Below are 15,467 nucleotides of genomic sequence, written 5' to 3'. Positions count from 1 at the left end.
CATGGCTAACCCACACAATAGTAGCCTTTTTTAACTCCCCCCCAACACTTTCTTAAGACCTCTTTACAATTGTCATGAACCTTTTCTAGTTTCAAGATGTATGCAGAGAATGTCACACACATGTAAACACACACACACACACACACACAGAGAAAGAGAGAGAGAGAGAGGAAGAGAGAGAGAGAGAGAGAGAGAGAGAGAGAGAGAGAGAGAGAGAAATTTAACACCCAAATATGAGAGAAAATATGGAATGTCTAAGTCTGGAATATGTTGTTTACATATAATTAATTATTAATGTTCTTGAAAAAACCTTGATTTCATTTTTTCCTATGTCTAAATAAATTTAATTGTGTATTTGATCCACATTTTACTTATAGGTCCATGTATCGGTGTCCGTGGGTAGACTGGGGTCTTGTTCTTGCTGTTGTGAATAAAGTAGATGTGAACGTGGGCAGACATGTATCTGTGCAGTGGGATATTGAGTCCTTTGGTGTATACACTAGTGTTGTATAACTAGATCATGGCACCAGAACACACACCAACTAGAAGTGAATCATAAATGGATCTTCTTCCTGCACCTTTACCACCAAGTCTGTTTCTATCCTTTGATGAAAGCAATCCTTACTCCAGTGAGGAAGTCATATAAGGATGTACAGGAATTGGGGGGTATCTACTGGGATTTATAAGTTCATGTATCCCGGAACAAGCAATGGGGACTTTTGACCGCTCCCTGATTGAGGCAGATTCACAGGTAAGTAGGTTTTCCAAGAGGATCCTCCATCAACTGCTATTAAGGGATAAGGCAACTAAATGCCTGCAGTATCTGTATAAGTCAATGACTCAGAAAATCTCTCTCTGTTGATACGGACCTGCTCTTGAAGCTGCAGAAGGATCTATCACAGCTCCCAGTGCTGTACCCTGTTTCGTTGGTAACAGGCTTCATTTCAGTGTGAGCTCATGCTTCAGGAAACTGGCTGGAAGCCAAACAAGACCTGAGATTGTCTGAGAAAGAAAATAAGGTTGTCGCTGAAATCATGAGATACAATGTTGTATAAAAGCAAAGCTTGACTGGAAAAAGCAATCTTGGAAAATTATGCAAATGAGACATGACAGCTCAGCTCTGATTGGAGAGTTTTATTGACCACCAAGCCATGTGAGAATAAAGGCTGTCTGCTTTGTAATAATAGTTCATTCCAGACACAGCACCTGAATTACTTAATTTCCTAAGGTTGTTGAGGTGTTATCCATCAGTACTAATATTACAATTACATTTTTTCAATTGGATCAGGCAACAGGGAAATATACAATTCACAGAGTAGACATACACAGTACTGAAACACTGACAATTTACTGTGTATGAACTGTGAATGTCTTCTCACCTATTACATTTTAGTCTTTACCTTTCATTCCCATTTTTTTTGCTTCTTTGTCATCATTCTTTTCTGGAGTACCAGTTGTGAGTGTTAGAGTTCATATGGAAAAGGATACTGGCTCTTGGTAGCCAAGGAATAATGAGTGTTACATCTCGAGTTGTAGAGTATTCTGTCAATACAGAGTCAGAGAACACTGAGTGTTACAGCTCAAATGGAAGAGTATTCTGTCAGTAGAGAGAGAACACTGAGTGTTACAGCTCAAATGGAAGAGTATTCTGTCAGTAGAGAGAGAACACTGAGTGTTACAGCTCAAATGGAAGAGTATTCTGTCAGTAGAGAGTCAGAGAACACTGAGTGTTACAGCTCAAATGGAAGAGTATTCTGTCAGTAGAGAGTCAGAGAACACTGAGTGTTACAGCTCAAATGGAAGAGTATTCTGTCAGTAGAGAGTCAGAGAACACTGAGTGTTACAGCTCAAATGGAAGAGTATTCTGTCAGTAGAGAGAGAACACTGAGTGTTACAGCTCAAATGGAAGAGTATTCTGTCAGTAGAGATTCAGAGAACACTCAAATGGAACAGTACTCTGGCACTCTGAAGCCAGGGTATAATAGCACAGGACACAGTAAGCAGGGCAGCTTACAGCCCTGCTCTAGGAAATGTTTCCCCCATGTAACAGCTGTTCTCCGGCAGGAAAGGACTTCACCAGCAAACTTGCAACAACTCTGCCATGCTAGAGGAAAGCTTCCCCGTCAAAAGTGTTACAGCCCTGTTCTTTTCCACTCTGCTCCACTCTGAATTCCCTGGCCAAGTTGTAACACCAATTATTTACAAGTTATGATACAGAAAAAGAATACTGGGAATAATATGATCATCTCCAGCATTGCACACAACTCTGACCAGCCAACTAAACTTTGTCCCATCCAGGTGTTCACTTGTCAAAACGAAGTAGACAGAGATAGGCTTCTTTGTGTGACACACAATTGCTTTTACACACATGTACACAAGCCAGGTTCTATTATCATGGCCAGGAAATTCTCCCTGAGCATGTGATACATTCAAAGAGAACAGACTTCACCAGTGCAAACAGACAAAAGAAATCTCCTGATGAAGGCAACACAGAAACTGATCAGGCCGTTTAGGAGCAGGAAACCCCCACAAAAATGGTCCGTTTTTTCCATGGACAGAAGTAGGAAATGTCCTAGATTTCTGGTCAGAATACCAGAAGGGAACTCTAGCTTCTCGTGTCCTCCTAAATTAGAGCCCCTGCTTGAAGGACATGGGAAGATGTAACTGAGACTCAATATGGACACTAGTCCCTGCTGGGGAACACCTTTGTCATTGGATCTGGGCTTTCATGGTGAACTATTATCTATTCTCCAATTCTAACCCCTCTCCTGCATGATTCTGGGGACTCTTCAGGGTGTGTGTGACAGTAGCAGCCTTGGAGGCCATTGAGGGTGGATACCAGAACTCTCATGAGTTGCTTTAAGGGAAAGCTACTTCCTCGGGATGGAAAGAATGGAATACAGCTCTGGCTGTGGCTGGCTGGGGACATGACTGTAAACGGCTCTGAAGAATGACTGTCACAGACTTTCATATCGATGGTCCCTTAAGAGTTAGTTAAGCAGAGTCAGTCAGTCATCTGGTGAAGCAACAGCCCCTCATGCAGGCTGATTTTCCTGGAGAAATGCTAAGGAGAACGGAAGGACAGTATTCTGTACACCGAGACAAGGTCCTTGTCCCTCTCAGAAAGCCGCCCTCCACAGTGCAGACACATGCAGAGCTTTCCTCCAACAGCCCTGCAGATCTCATCAGACAAAGATGTTTTTCAGTTTCCAGTCCTCCTCTAAAGCCTGAGCCTGCTTTCCCTGGGCGTCTGGGCATTCTTAGAGCTTCTCTGTCTCTTTAGTTGTCTGCTCCCTCTGCCGTGTGACAAATAACAAATTGTGTGCAAATAACTCCCTCTTCTCTAGATTCCCTCTCTGAGGAAATGCCAAGATCCACAGCCTGCCAACTTTGCAGTTTCCCTCTCAAATCAGTAAAAATTGTCCTTGAGCTTCCTTCTGACTCTGTTTCTCAATTAATTTACTTACAAGACTAAGAACTCAAAATAGGCCAATCCAGTTTCCCTAGTACCACTTGGCATCCAACACGAGGGTTGCCACAAGTTCCAGAAACAGGTGAACTAGGCTCTTTAGCAGTGTACAGATGTGGAAAATATGTCAGCTCCATCCTCTAGGTCATTGGGACTCATAGCATCCTAAGTAACATGATATTATAAAACTGTCATATCCCTAGCACGGACTTCTATGCAGGTTTGCAAGCACATTATAGTAAAACTAATGGCAGAAAGTAGATTCTACTAAAAACTATCGCAAGACAATTTGTAGGTGGTCAAAGTAGTGTAACCTCACATGATTTCCAGTGTGCAGGAGAGCAGGCACTTCCACACTGTGTTGTCAGGAATAATGTTTGTCGATGGCCTTTGTAATGTAAAGGATAATTTAAAATACAGATGAAGGAGGTGGGTGTTGTATCTTATCTGTTGCTTTCATTGGTTAAGTAAAAAAGAAAACGGCTTGGCCCCCTGATAGGGTAGAATTTCGATAGGCGGAGTAAACAGAACAGAATGCTGGGAGAAAGAAGCTGAGTCAGTGAGTTGCCATGATTCTCCCACTCCAGGGAGATGAGATGCAGCCAGCCACCAGGTCAAACATGCTGAATCTTTCCTGGCAAGCGCACCTCGTGGTGCTACATAGATTATTAGAAATGGGTTAAGATGCTGAAACTAATGGGCCAGGCAGTGTTTAAAAGAATACAGTTTGTGTGTTGTTATTTTGGGGTATAAGCTAGCCAAGCGGCCAGGAGCCGGGCTGTGAGAAGAGGCCACAGCTCATACAACATACAGACTTTATGATTCTGAAAGGATACCTTCAAGATTTCATTATAGACAAGTGTTTGAAAGATGTACAATTGAAGGCAATAGAAACTATGAAGGTGGAAAATTCCCATCACTTGGGGGTTGGTGAGATACAGTTTAAGGTATCCCAGTCGACATAAAACACAAACCTGAAATTTCAACAAAATAGAAGATGGTGCCAGATCAACAAATCTTACGCAATCCTGGTCCAGAAAAGAGCTAACGCACCTTGTCATCGAGTGTGAGAAAGAAATCCCTGCTCAGAAGCTATGCCTTACCATGAACACCTGGGCACTGGAAGGAGCCTCCTTGACCACGGAGCCTGAAGGAAAATGGGAATTTCTGCACTCTGGAGACATTGGACATACAGGCTGTTTGCTTTATCTTGGGTCAGTGGTACCTTCAGGAATATCCCTTATGTGCCCAAATCTGTTTCTGAACTTCCACCTCTAAGAAGAAAATCCTCATAGAAAGAAGCTGTGACCATAGAACTAATATCTTGTTGTCTTAAATTAAAGGCACTTTGAAGTTATCAAGTTAGCCAAACAGCTGCTTCCACCAATCCAAGAGTAAAATGTCACCAGATAATGTTTTAGGTCCATGAAAAATCTTCCCCAAACTCAATGTACTCTTCTTTTTCTGGCTTTTCTGGTGTGCCTATCAATGTATCTTAACCTTGCCTTACTTTGCAACTCTCTCTCTCTCTCTCTCTCCCTCTCTTCTCTCTCTCTCTCTCTCTCTCTCTCTCTCTCTCTCTCTCTCTCTCTCTCTCTCTCTCTCTCTGTGTGTGTGTGTGTTTGTGTAAACATATAATTTTAAAAAACCCACGAAACTGCTTCTTCATTGGAACGTGGAAGTTTGGGTAACCTCAATCTGTGTTCCTGTGCTGTGATCACTCATAATGGCTCCAGAATAAATGTCTACAGTACGAGAGCTGTGATTTTTACATCAGCAAGTAAAAAAATGCCACATGATCACTTTTATTTGTACAGATCTCTACGCAAAGGTCTCACAACATAGAAATGATGGAAAATCTTTCATTCCCGGTAGTACAGAACGTTCTATTTGATTCAGGAATTATCTTAATTTTCCCTAGAGGCCACCAGTGCCCCCTCCCTCTCTTAATGTTTTGAACCTAGGCTTCCTCCTCCAGAATTTCAGTTGTCTTCTAGCTGCACTTCATGATGACGCCACAAGGTGGCACTATGATCAAATAAGTGTCCATCCACGTAGACATAAAGAAAAATCTTGGAGCCGGGCACATACAGACTCCCTGGTAGAATTCTTGTCTGGCATGGATACAGCCAACAAGAGAAACATGCAGGGATGGCAGTGTAACTCCTTAGCAGAGATTTTGCTTAGGTAGAATTTACAAAGACAATGTTTAGATTCTCCATACCACAAAATCAACCCAATTCCTTAAAAACCCAGTTTGGCCATGCATTGTGCTACACAATTTTATTGCAACATCCACGATACATAAGAATGCAGATGTCGGTGAATTTCCAGGACAGTCTGATTTCTACCGCAGGTTTCAGGTCATGGAGGGCACAGTGAGACGGTCTTTAAAATGATCAGTTAGTGAACCTAAATACAGAATTTATATTCTGAAAATCCTGATAGGTATAAGGGAAGACTGTGTGCATCAGGTTTTCTTACAGGAACAAATAGATCATTAGTTTATAAAGCAAAAGCACAGTTTTCCTAGTAGGACTGAAACCCCAGTCCTGGACAGTTTGACTCTGTTGCTTTTGATCTGTGGTGAGGCAGCATCCTTTGGTTTGAGTGCATGGTAGAGAAAAAGCAGCCATCTCGTGGCTAGGGAGCATAGACTAAAAGACACAGGACTGGGTTTACTATATCCACCTCTTCAGAGGCTCGGCTCCAAAGACATAGGGCCTCCCACAGAGCCTTGCTTATCAAGTCTTACCACCTCCCAATAGTGTTGCCTTGACAACAAAGATTCACCAAACAGATCATTGGAGAATGTCCAAGCTTTAGTCCTGAGCACATGCTAGAGACATGTCCTCTGCGTGTCCATATTATAAAACGCCAGGTAGTTCTGGAGCCCCTGGGAATCACCAGCGTGTGCCAGGGACGGCAGGAGTGCGTGGAAGCAGATGGAGATGCAGGCTCAGGAGCTGACAGATGTGTGCAGAGCACACAGGAGAGCCAGGGACTCCAGTGACTGGAGGAGAATGGAGAACCCCGTGAAAGAATGGGGTGTTGGAGAACCCACACTCGACTCCTGGGGAGAAATCTCGACAGTGAAGTGTGATTAATAAAAACTCAGGGTCAGACACTGGGGTTCAACTTGAAGATTCAAACAGCAAAACAGCCAGACACTGGCTCTTACCTGAACCTCAGTCTGAAATGGCGATCCTGCTCCAGCAATTTCAGAATGAGAATGTGTGACTGATCGTTGTCTCCCCAGTGTCATATGCCTAACTAGGGCTGGGATTAAAGGCGAGCACCACTCAGATTAAAAGTGTGTGCAACTGTGGCTATTGCGATTACAGGCGCATGTTACCATAACCTGGTCTATCAGGCTGACTAGTGGGTCTGTCTTACTCTCAGATCTTCAGAGAGTCTGTATTTATTAAAATACAACCGAAATGCCACCACACTACAGTTTGCAGGGTTCAGTCTGCACCAAGGGAGGAAACAATGAGCCTATAATGGGATGCAGATCTGGGGTCAACAGCAAACAGGACTGTCTTAATGTGTGTGGAGATTTGTCACACAGAACCCCTGTTGCAGTGAACATTTAAGATATTTAACTGACAAAAACTCAAAAGAAAACATCCATGGTGCCCCTAGTGGCTAGAGTCAGGATTTTCCCTCTGAGAGTCTGAACAGCTGACTCTGTGGTCTGGAGAGTGAGACAAAGTTAGGAACTGTCTGAGCAATATGAATGATTTAATCACTAGTTGTGACCGTATTATGTTCACCCATTCCCAGGATGTCTAGCTTCAACCGAGAAGCCCGTGCACACTCTGCACCTGGGAATGTACAGTGCTAGAGGAGACACAATCCCCTCCTCACCCATGCGTGGATGTGTACACTCATAGGAGCAAAGCTTCACTTTTATCCATGTTCTCCCTCCATGAAATTGAAAACAATGTTTTCCAAAGGTCTGTATATCCAAAGTGCTTGTGTTAATCTGCTTACAATTACATTCTCGGCTTCCTTAAATCAGGGAATTCCTTTTGTCTTGACTGCAGAAATTTCAAAGCTGGAGCAAGTGACACTGTAGAGGGAAATCATTCTCTCAGTGGACCAGTTCCTTGCTCATGGTTCAGAGTGTCTCACTCACAGACTGGGGACACCCCTCTGACACATTGCTTTAGCCCACAAACATTCCACCTTCCCACATGGCCACACTATTTTAAAGTAGTCAGCTCCAGCAGAGAACTTCCACTGAAGCTACCCTTTTCATTTCGCACTCTCACGGTTTCTCGGTAACTCATGAGTGCTTGTGTCTTCACATATTAAAATATGTTGTTCAAGCTGCTCAATGAAATCACTACCTTTCATCTCCATTAGTAAGTGAATCTCACAGAAAATAGATAATAACCCGGTACTTAGGATTTGCTTGCTAATGTTTCTCCCCGGTGTTGACACAATTCAGTGTTTTTATACAGTTAGAGTCCAGCTTTTTAATAATCCTTTTAGTTATTCTTTGTGTCTTTCACAACGTACATGTCCATCCCATTCAATTTCGCATCCCTTCTTCTCTGCCCTTTCACCCTCCCCCAGGGAAAAGAGGAACAGGAGAAAATTCTCATGGTGCAAGCTGGAATGTGAGTCACACAGTGCACAGTTTAACATGTGTAGATAGAGCATTAGCTTGGTGAGCTTTGAGTTAAGTGAAATATTAAAAGCAATTTTTTATTGTTTTGTAATGAGCACATGGTTTGTAATGAAAACACAGTTGAGCACATGTCCTTGTGGTATGCTTGAGCATCCTTTGGGTACATACTCAAAAGTGGAATTGGTGGGTCTTGAGGTAGGTTGTTTCCTAATTTTCTTAGAAATCGCCATAATGATATCCAACGGGCTGTGCCAGTTTGCACTCCCACCAGCAATGCAGAAGTGTTCCCTTTACCCTACAACCTCTTCAGCATAAGTTGTCATCAAATGTTTCTGATCTTGGCCATTCTTACAGGTGTAAGTTGGCATCTCATATTTGGTTTGTTTTGCATTTCTCTGATGCAAGGAATTGTATTTAGAGGCTAGGCTTGAGTGTGCAGGGGAACTGCAGGGGTTCATGCAATCAGACACTCTGATTGGAAAAGATACAAAACATAGAGTGGTGGATGATCAGATGACATGTAACACCAGCGGAACCTGCTCTTTTCCCCTGTGATCTTAGTTGATCAGACCAGCCACTTGGGTTTTCAAATGGATGAGAGACTCTGCTACACATTTCTCTGAGACACACAAAAGGCCACCAAACACACGAAGATGTACACAGTGTCACTTATCTTTACAGAACTGAATTTTCAAATGGCCTCATATCACAATTCTATGACCACAAAAAAAAAAACTCCAAAAAAAAGAAGAAACTCCAAAATGCAAGTAAACCTAAAAAGTTTAGCTTATGCAAAACAGCGCAGGTGTGGACTACCAGAGTCAAGAGTGAAAGAAACAGGGAGCTTTTGCTTAAAGGAGAGAAGTACTTGGTTCTAAAGCATATTCATTCTGTATAGTACAGGGATTTGTAGCCCAATATTTCATCCAAGATATTTTTAGCCAGGCTCTCTGGCCATGCTCAATTTCCAAGGCAGCTGCAATCCTTCCAGACAAGCTAGCCACCTAACAAAGGCCAGGATGTATGGCTCCTTCTCTTTTGTTAATACATAGATCGCCTGGGGAGAGGTGTTGATTCTAAGCTGGTGACTTAAGTTGCAGGTGTTTTGGTAGTCCTGTGTCCCCTGGAAAGAGAATGAGTTTCCACCTAAGTTTAACTGGGGGATAAAAGGTGTTTGAATAATAAGTGTGGGAGTTCTTCAGGAATGGGTGAAGCCTGAGATGCCTTTCCCATATTTCTGAGTGAACTGTGTTTCATTATTTCCCATGCCTCTGTACAGGTCTAGTTAGGATAAAATATTTTCTATGTTGGGACCACGTAACCCGACAAGGATTGTGACCGTACTTAACAGTAAGGCCTATTATACTGGATATTTTTTAAGAGACTAAATGTGTATTCCTGTCTCAAAAAGGTAACTATATGATTTGATGGAAGTGGTCATTAGATTTGTTGAGGTAATCATTTCACTATATATACATACATCAAAGAGTTCTCTATATCATTTAAATCTGTATGTGTTTGTGTATCATTTGTAAGTTAATAGAACTGACAAGCAGAAAATTGATGGAATATTCATTACTATCAGTCTACACATTGGGAGTGGCATGTCTAGAGATTCCCAACCAAGGTCCAGAGGAACAGACAAAAGTAACTGCAAGGCAATGTGTTGGTCCTTTCCACATACTTGGTGTGCACAGCACCAATGTGAGGCTAATTTCCTACCCACTCCCATTTTACAAATTAAAACTTGAGGAATAGAGATAATAGGGTTTGTAATCATGCCTTCACAGTCAGCAAATGAAAGGCCTTGAATTTGTATTCCGTAATCTGTTCTGAACTGTGGGAAAATGTCGGTAATTTGAATTTGTTGAGAGACAGATTGAGTTGAGAAAAGAATGCACATTAAAGTAACTATCAGAGTATCAGTAAACTGGAACAAGGTTAGAGAAAAATAAGGTTGTGGCCTTGGCGAGAGGATACCATTGCAATATGGGTAGAGAAGTCCAGTGTCGGCTCCTGCCATGCTGCCCACCAGCACAGCCACGGAGAGCAAGGCCAACCACGTGGGGACCGCAGGGGTACCCGGGACTGGAACTGCCACTATGGGCATGGCCCCCGTAGCGGCACGAGCCTGGAGCCAGCAAAGCAGAGCAGGCCGGCCTCGGTAGCAGCAGGCAGCGCGGCAACCCCTGAAGAGGCAATGTCCAACAAGGTTTACGCCCTGCCAAGCGTGGCCAACGCAGAAGTGAAGCCCATAGTGTCCAGCACGCCACTGGTGGACTTGTTGATGCAGCTGGAGGATTACACCCCTGCGATCCCAGATGCAGTGACTGGTTATTACCAGAACCGTGCTGCCTTTGAAGCTTCAGACCCACGCATAATCCTCTTCATCTCACTAGCTGCCCAGAAATTCATCTCAGATATTGCTAATGATGCCCTACAGCACTGCAAAATGAAGGACACAGCCTCTGGCAGCTCCCGAAGCAATAGCAAGGACCGCAAGTACACCCTAACCATGGAGGAATTGACCCCTGCCCTCAGGGAATATGGCATCAATGTGAAGAAGCCACACTACTTCACCTGAGCCACCTAACCCAGATGTATTTGTCTTTTCCTCTGTCCCCACAACAGCCTGTTTTCATAATAAACTTTATTGTGACAGGCAAAGAAAAAATAAATAAATAAATAAGTATTGCTGGAAATGTCAAATTAAAAATCTTAGCTAATAATCAGAGATTTTTACACCGGAATTATTTGAAGCTAAGGGGCAGCTTTGCAATGGGGAAGGGGCCATTGCAGCAGGACACTGTTCTATGATTTTGAGCTTTGTTTGTGGAGACACAACTGGCTTAGAGTGCAGGCTCCTCCTGGGACAGATGGGATGAAGTTGGGAAACGGTTGCTTGGCACACCAAGCATACATGAAAGCATACTTTCTTTGCTCATTTCGCAAACGTTCCGTCAGAATCTGTACCCTGGATAAGGAAGTGGCCTTTGAGCTCAGTTCTTCACACTCTACCTGATATAAACAAGCGCTTTGCTTCTGTATACTTTTTGCCTTGTTTCTAGGTACTTCATTTCTTTTTAATTACTGTTATTTATTGAGACATTGTCTCTTGCAAAGTGAGGTAAGAGTTTCTCATGATCATGTATGCCAGTAAAGGGGGGTCCAGAGTTGAGGTAATGCCTTTTAGTCTGTATAAAAACCATACGAACTAAAGCTTGTTATGCAGTTGTTCATACTCTGCATCCCGTGTCCTGATTTGCGTGAGACCCTTACCCAGAGACCCCAACGCACCAGACGTTGACATTTGTGGGCCTCTCAGTTTGGTATGGGGTTTTCCTTGGACAGAGAGATGTGATTGGGACTGGAAGGAGTAGCTGCGAGGTGTAAGCATCTGAGCTTTTGAGACCATAGAGTCGAGGCTTCCCTGCACGGGGCAGGTCTTTCCTCGGGGCCTTTCTTCTCGGCCAGGTGGGTCAAGCTATAGGGCAGGAAACAGCAGTGATTTCAGAGTTCAGATCACAGCCATGTGAGGAACATGAGCGGACATCTAGGACAAGTGAAACATGGAGATACATCTGGAATTGGAGATGGGGGAAAGTCTGACCTTAATGTGTACTTGTGCCATCAAGTCTTACCTACATGCACAGGTACCAGAATTTCACTTTAAGTACAGCTGCATCTGTGAGACTCACGTGGAAGTGTTGGTGAAGCAGAAATACATACCTAACAGTGTGTATCATATCACATCAACTTTTTCTTAATTCACCAAGATGGACCACAATTTGTCTCTAGGTATCCTAACAGAATTCACAAATACTGCTAAAGTTGCAATCTTTTATTATTTCAAATTCCATATCATTCTAAATTATTGCCAATAAATCTAATTCAAACTGTGAGTTTTGGATTTCCAGGGGTTGTTGTCTGTACTTTAAATCTTTCTATTTTTTTTTATGGGTGTTGGTTTTTTTTCCCACATGGATGTTTGTGTATCATGTGTGTGCAGTGCCCAAAGGGGCCTGAAGTCAGGGTCAGATCCTCTGGAACTGGAAGTACAGGTGGTTGTTGTGCCCACAGTGTGGGTGCTGGAAATCAAACCCCAGGTCCTCTGGGAGAGCAGCAGGTGCTCTTAATCACTGACCCATCTCTCCAGTCCCTTTTGTAATTTTGATGGCTCTTGAAAAATCCATTATTCAAAGCCTTTATCTCAGCTGGCTCTAACTAAAGTGTACATATGGAAATGTTCACTTAAGGCCTCCTGGTGGAATATTTAAGTTTCAGCCCTTACAAATGGTAATTCTGGAAGTTAAGACTGAGGGGAGAAAACACTTTGCTGTTAGGTTTACAAAACATGATTTATAACAAATTAAAATACAAACTAAGTATGTTAATCTATCACAAATAATTAGGAACTAGATAAATTTATACTGTCTTACAAAAGAAGGTATTCGAATTTCTTAAACACCTGTTAAAGGAGCCAGGGAGATAGAACAGCAGGTAAAGGCATCTCCTGCCACACCTGACTGCATGAGTTCAATCCCTTGCACCCACCTGGCAGAAAGACAGAACAAACTCCTACAATGTGTCTCTGAAAGCACACACGCACACGTGTTTGCATATCAAATGTGACAAAATGTTAAAATACTTTGAATATATAAATACATATATTTAAATCATCCCCCAAATATTAGGTTTCATTATGGAATTTTTATGAACTTATTTTTAATTTTATAAGAAATCACAGTTAAGAAACTTTGAAAGTTTAAAGAGACCTTGAACTGTTAATATACTGAAAAAATTAAAGGATTTGATATTTTGAAGGTCATATTGTTTTATGTTGTGATAGTAACGAAAGGTACTGGAAATAAACAAGGAAAGGTTATGGTTTAGAAGCTATGTATGTGTTTCAAGAAGGCAGAGGTCTACTGTAGTGGCTAGTTTGTCAACTTACAGAAACTAGCGTCATGGAGAGAAAGTGGACCATAGATGAAGGACTGTCTCCACCAGATAGACCTGTAAGCAAGTCTGTGAGACATTTTTCTTGATTAATGAATGGTTGATGAAATAGAGCCCAGCCCACTCTGGGAAGTGGTTCCTGGGCAACTGGTCCTGGTTTGTATAAGACTTGTTGTTCAACAAGCCACAGAAAGACACTAAGCAGCTTTCCTCCATCTTTCCTGCCCCTGCTCCTGGTCAAATGCCTACTCTGACTTCCCCCAATGATGGCCTGAGATTGGGACATGTAAGTCAAACTACCTTTACCTCCCTCAGTTGCTTTTGAAGTTTTTATCACAGCCATATAGAAACAATAAAGTACACACACTTAGGTTACCTTTCAAATGTACAGAAAACAAAGTATCCAGAGCACCTGTTTGCATGGGAGTTTCCAGGAATACCATTCACAAAGTCAGTACGACAGGAATAAACTCCAAGTTCTCTGTTCATTGTAGGGTCTAGTTTTCACCTCAGGGTGCAGTGTCTGACAGAAACATGGCAACCAAGGAAAGACAGAGAGAGAAACTATGCCAATATTGGTCCAGTTTCAACTTCCCTAGTATTCTGATATTGTGAACACATCAGTCAGATCCGTATTTCTGAGTGCACAAGATCTCAGATTATATAGTGACAGCCATATGGAAAACACAAAAAAGAAAGTTCAAAGAAACAGGTAAAGTTAATTTTAATATTTTATTTAATACAAACTGTCCAAAACTCTGCATTTTTTAACTTGTAAACAACAAAAGGAAATCGCTCATTACACTGGTATTTTAGTTGGTTTTGAAATTTTGTGCAATATATAATGATGCAAGCATTATGAAAAATGTGTACAAATTTGAAATGTTATATCACAAAATAATTATGACATATGAATTACAGCATATTTTAACATTCTTTTTCTTATTTAGAAATACAATAGTACCACCAAAATAAAATTAATACAAACAAATATTACCTGCCTTGCCGTTGTCTTATGACATTTTGCTTGTAAAATATAATTTGAACCCAGGCAGTGGTGGTCCATGCCTTTCATCTTAGAACTTGGAAGGTGGAGGCAGGTGGATCTCTGGGAGTTTGAGGTCAGCCTGGCCTACAGAGTGAATTCTAGGACAGGCTTCAATGCTACACAGAGAAACCCTGTCTCAAAAAAAAAAACCAATATGTATAGTTTTATACATTTACCAGTATCACTACTAAAAACAAAATTCAATTACTTTTTTCTGTGGTAAGACTGAAACCGAGCAGGACCTCACTTTAAAAAGAAAACAATGTAAAGAATTAAGCCATTGCATTTACTAATTTATTTCAATAGGTCATTATATATAAATTATTACTTACTATCTATTCTTTTTGTTACTGAATGTCTGAAATGCAGTTGTTTTGGCATCTCAACAAAAGCTAATTTTGTATTTTTACCATGACTTGTGATGCAGTATGCATTTAAAGAAATTAACAATATGAGTAAGATATTGTTATGTGTCTGTGTTCATGTGTTGGAGAAGGTGCATGCACTTGACTGTGTGTGCGCACACATGTGCTCATCCTCAAACATGAACGAGTAAAGTCAGTATCTGTTTTCTTTTTCTACACATATTTTCTGAGGGCAGATCTCTCACGGAACGTATAATGCACTATATTGCTAGAATGTCTGGCTATGTAGCCCTAATGATCTTCCTTCCTCCACCTTTTCAACACTGGAGTTACAAGTGTGCTCTTTAATGCTCAGCTTTTTACACAAATGCTAGGTTGGGAGCTGAACACAGGAGTGCTCGTGACTGAGGCATTTCCTTAGCCCTGTGTAAATTCTTAATTACCGACTTTACATACACCATTTCTAAGTAATTCTAGGATGTGCAAACTGAATTTATAATGGTGTTCTATTTTGGAGTTTAAAGTCAGTTAGACTCAGTACTCAAACAGGGCTAGTATGCATCATAGCAAATGGGGCACAGCTAATGGAAAAGAGAAACAAGCTGTATATAGGGAATGACTTATACAGCTAAGGAAATGTACAGGATTGACAGAACTGGGAGTGGAATAGGGGAACTACAGTAGGGGGAATATTATGGCAAGGATCCTAAGTCCCACCTAAAAATTCATGTGACAAAGGCTAGACACCCAACTGAAGACTTCATGGGAAGTAGTGGAAACTTTACAGTTGGCCTACATCAAGGAATTGTCCAATTATAATTATGTTCTTGAGGTTATACTGAAACATCAGAGCCTCTGCTTGCCTGCTTTCCTTGTCCACTACTAAATCTTGGCGGTTTCCCCAGAGCAACCAAAACCGCCTATAGTAACTTAGGGGATGGAAACATTGTCTCATAAAAAATCCACCACCATATCCTCAAATATAGG

The 15,467-nt window shown here is 41.8% G+C and overlaps 1 pseudogene; it reads left to right on the top strand.

The window, feature by feature from the left end:
• The first annotated feature begins 709 nt into the window (after positions 1-709).
• LOC142840292 (transcription initiation factor TFIID subunit 10 pseudogene) lies at positions 710-10,797 on the top strand (annotated as a pseudogene).
• Positions 10,798-15,467: the final 4,670 nt, after the last annotated feature.

The sequence above is a fragment of the Microtus pennsylvanicus genome, chromosome X (genome assembly GCF_037038515.1).
Source record: "Microtus pennsylvanicus isolate mMicPen1 chromosome X, mMicPen1.hap1, whole genome shotgun sequence".
NCBI lineage: Eukaryota > Metazoa > Chordata > Mammalia > Rodentia > Cricetidae > Microtus > Microtus pennsylvanicus.
Note: the sequence above shows the minus strand (reverse complement) of the source record. Positions and strands in the feature narration are given on the sequence as shown.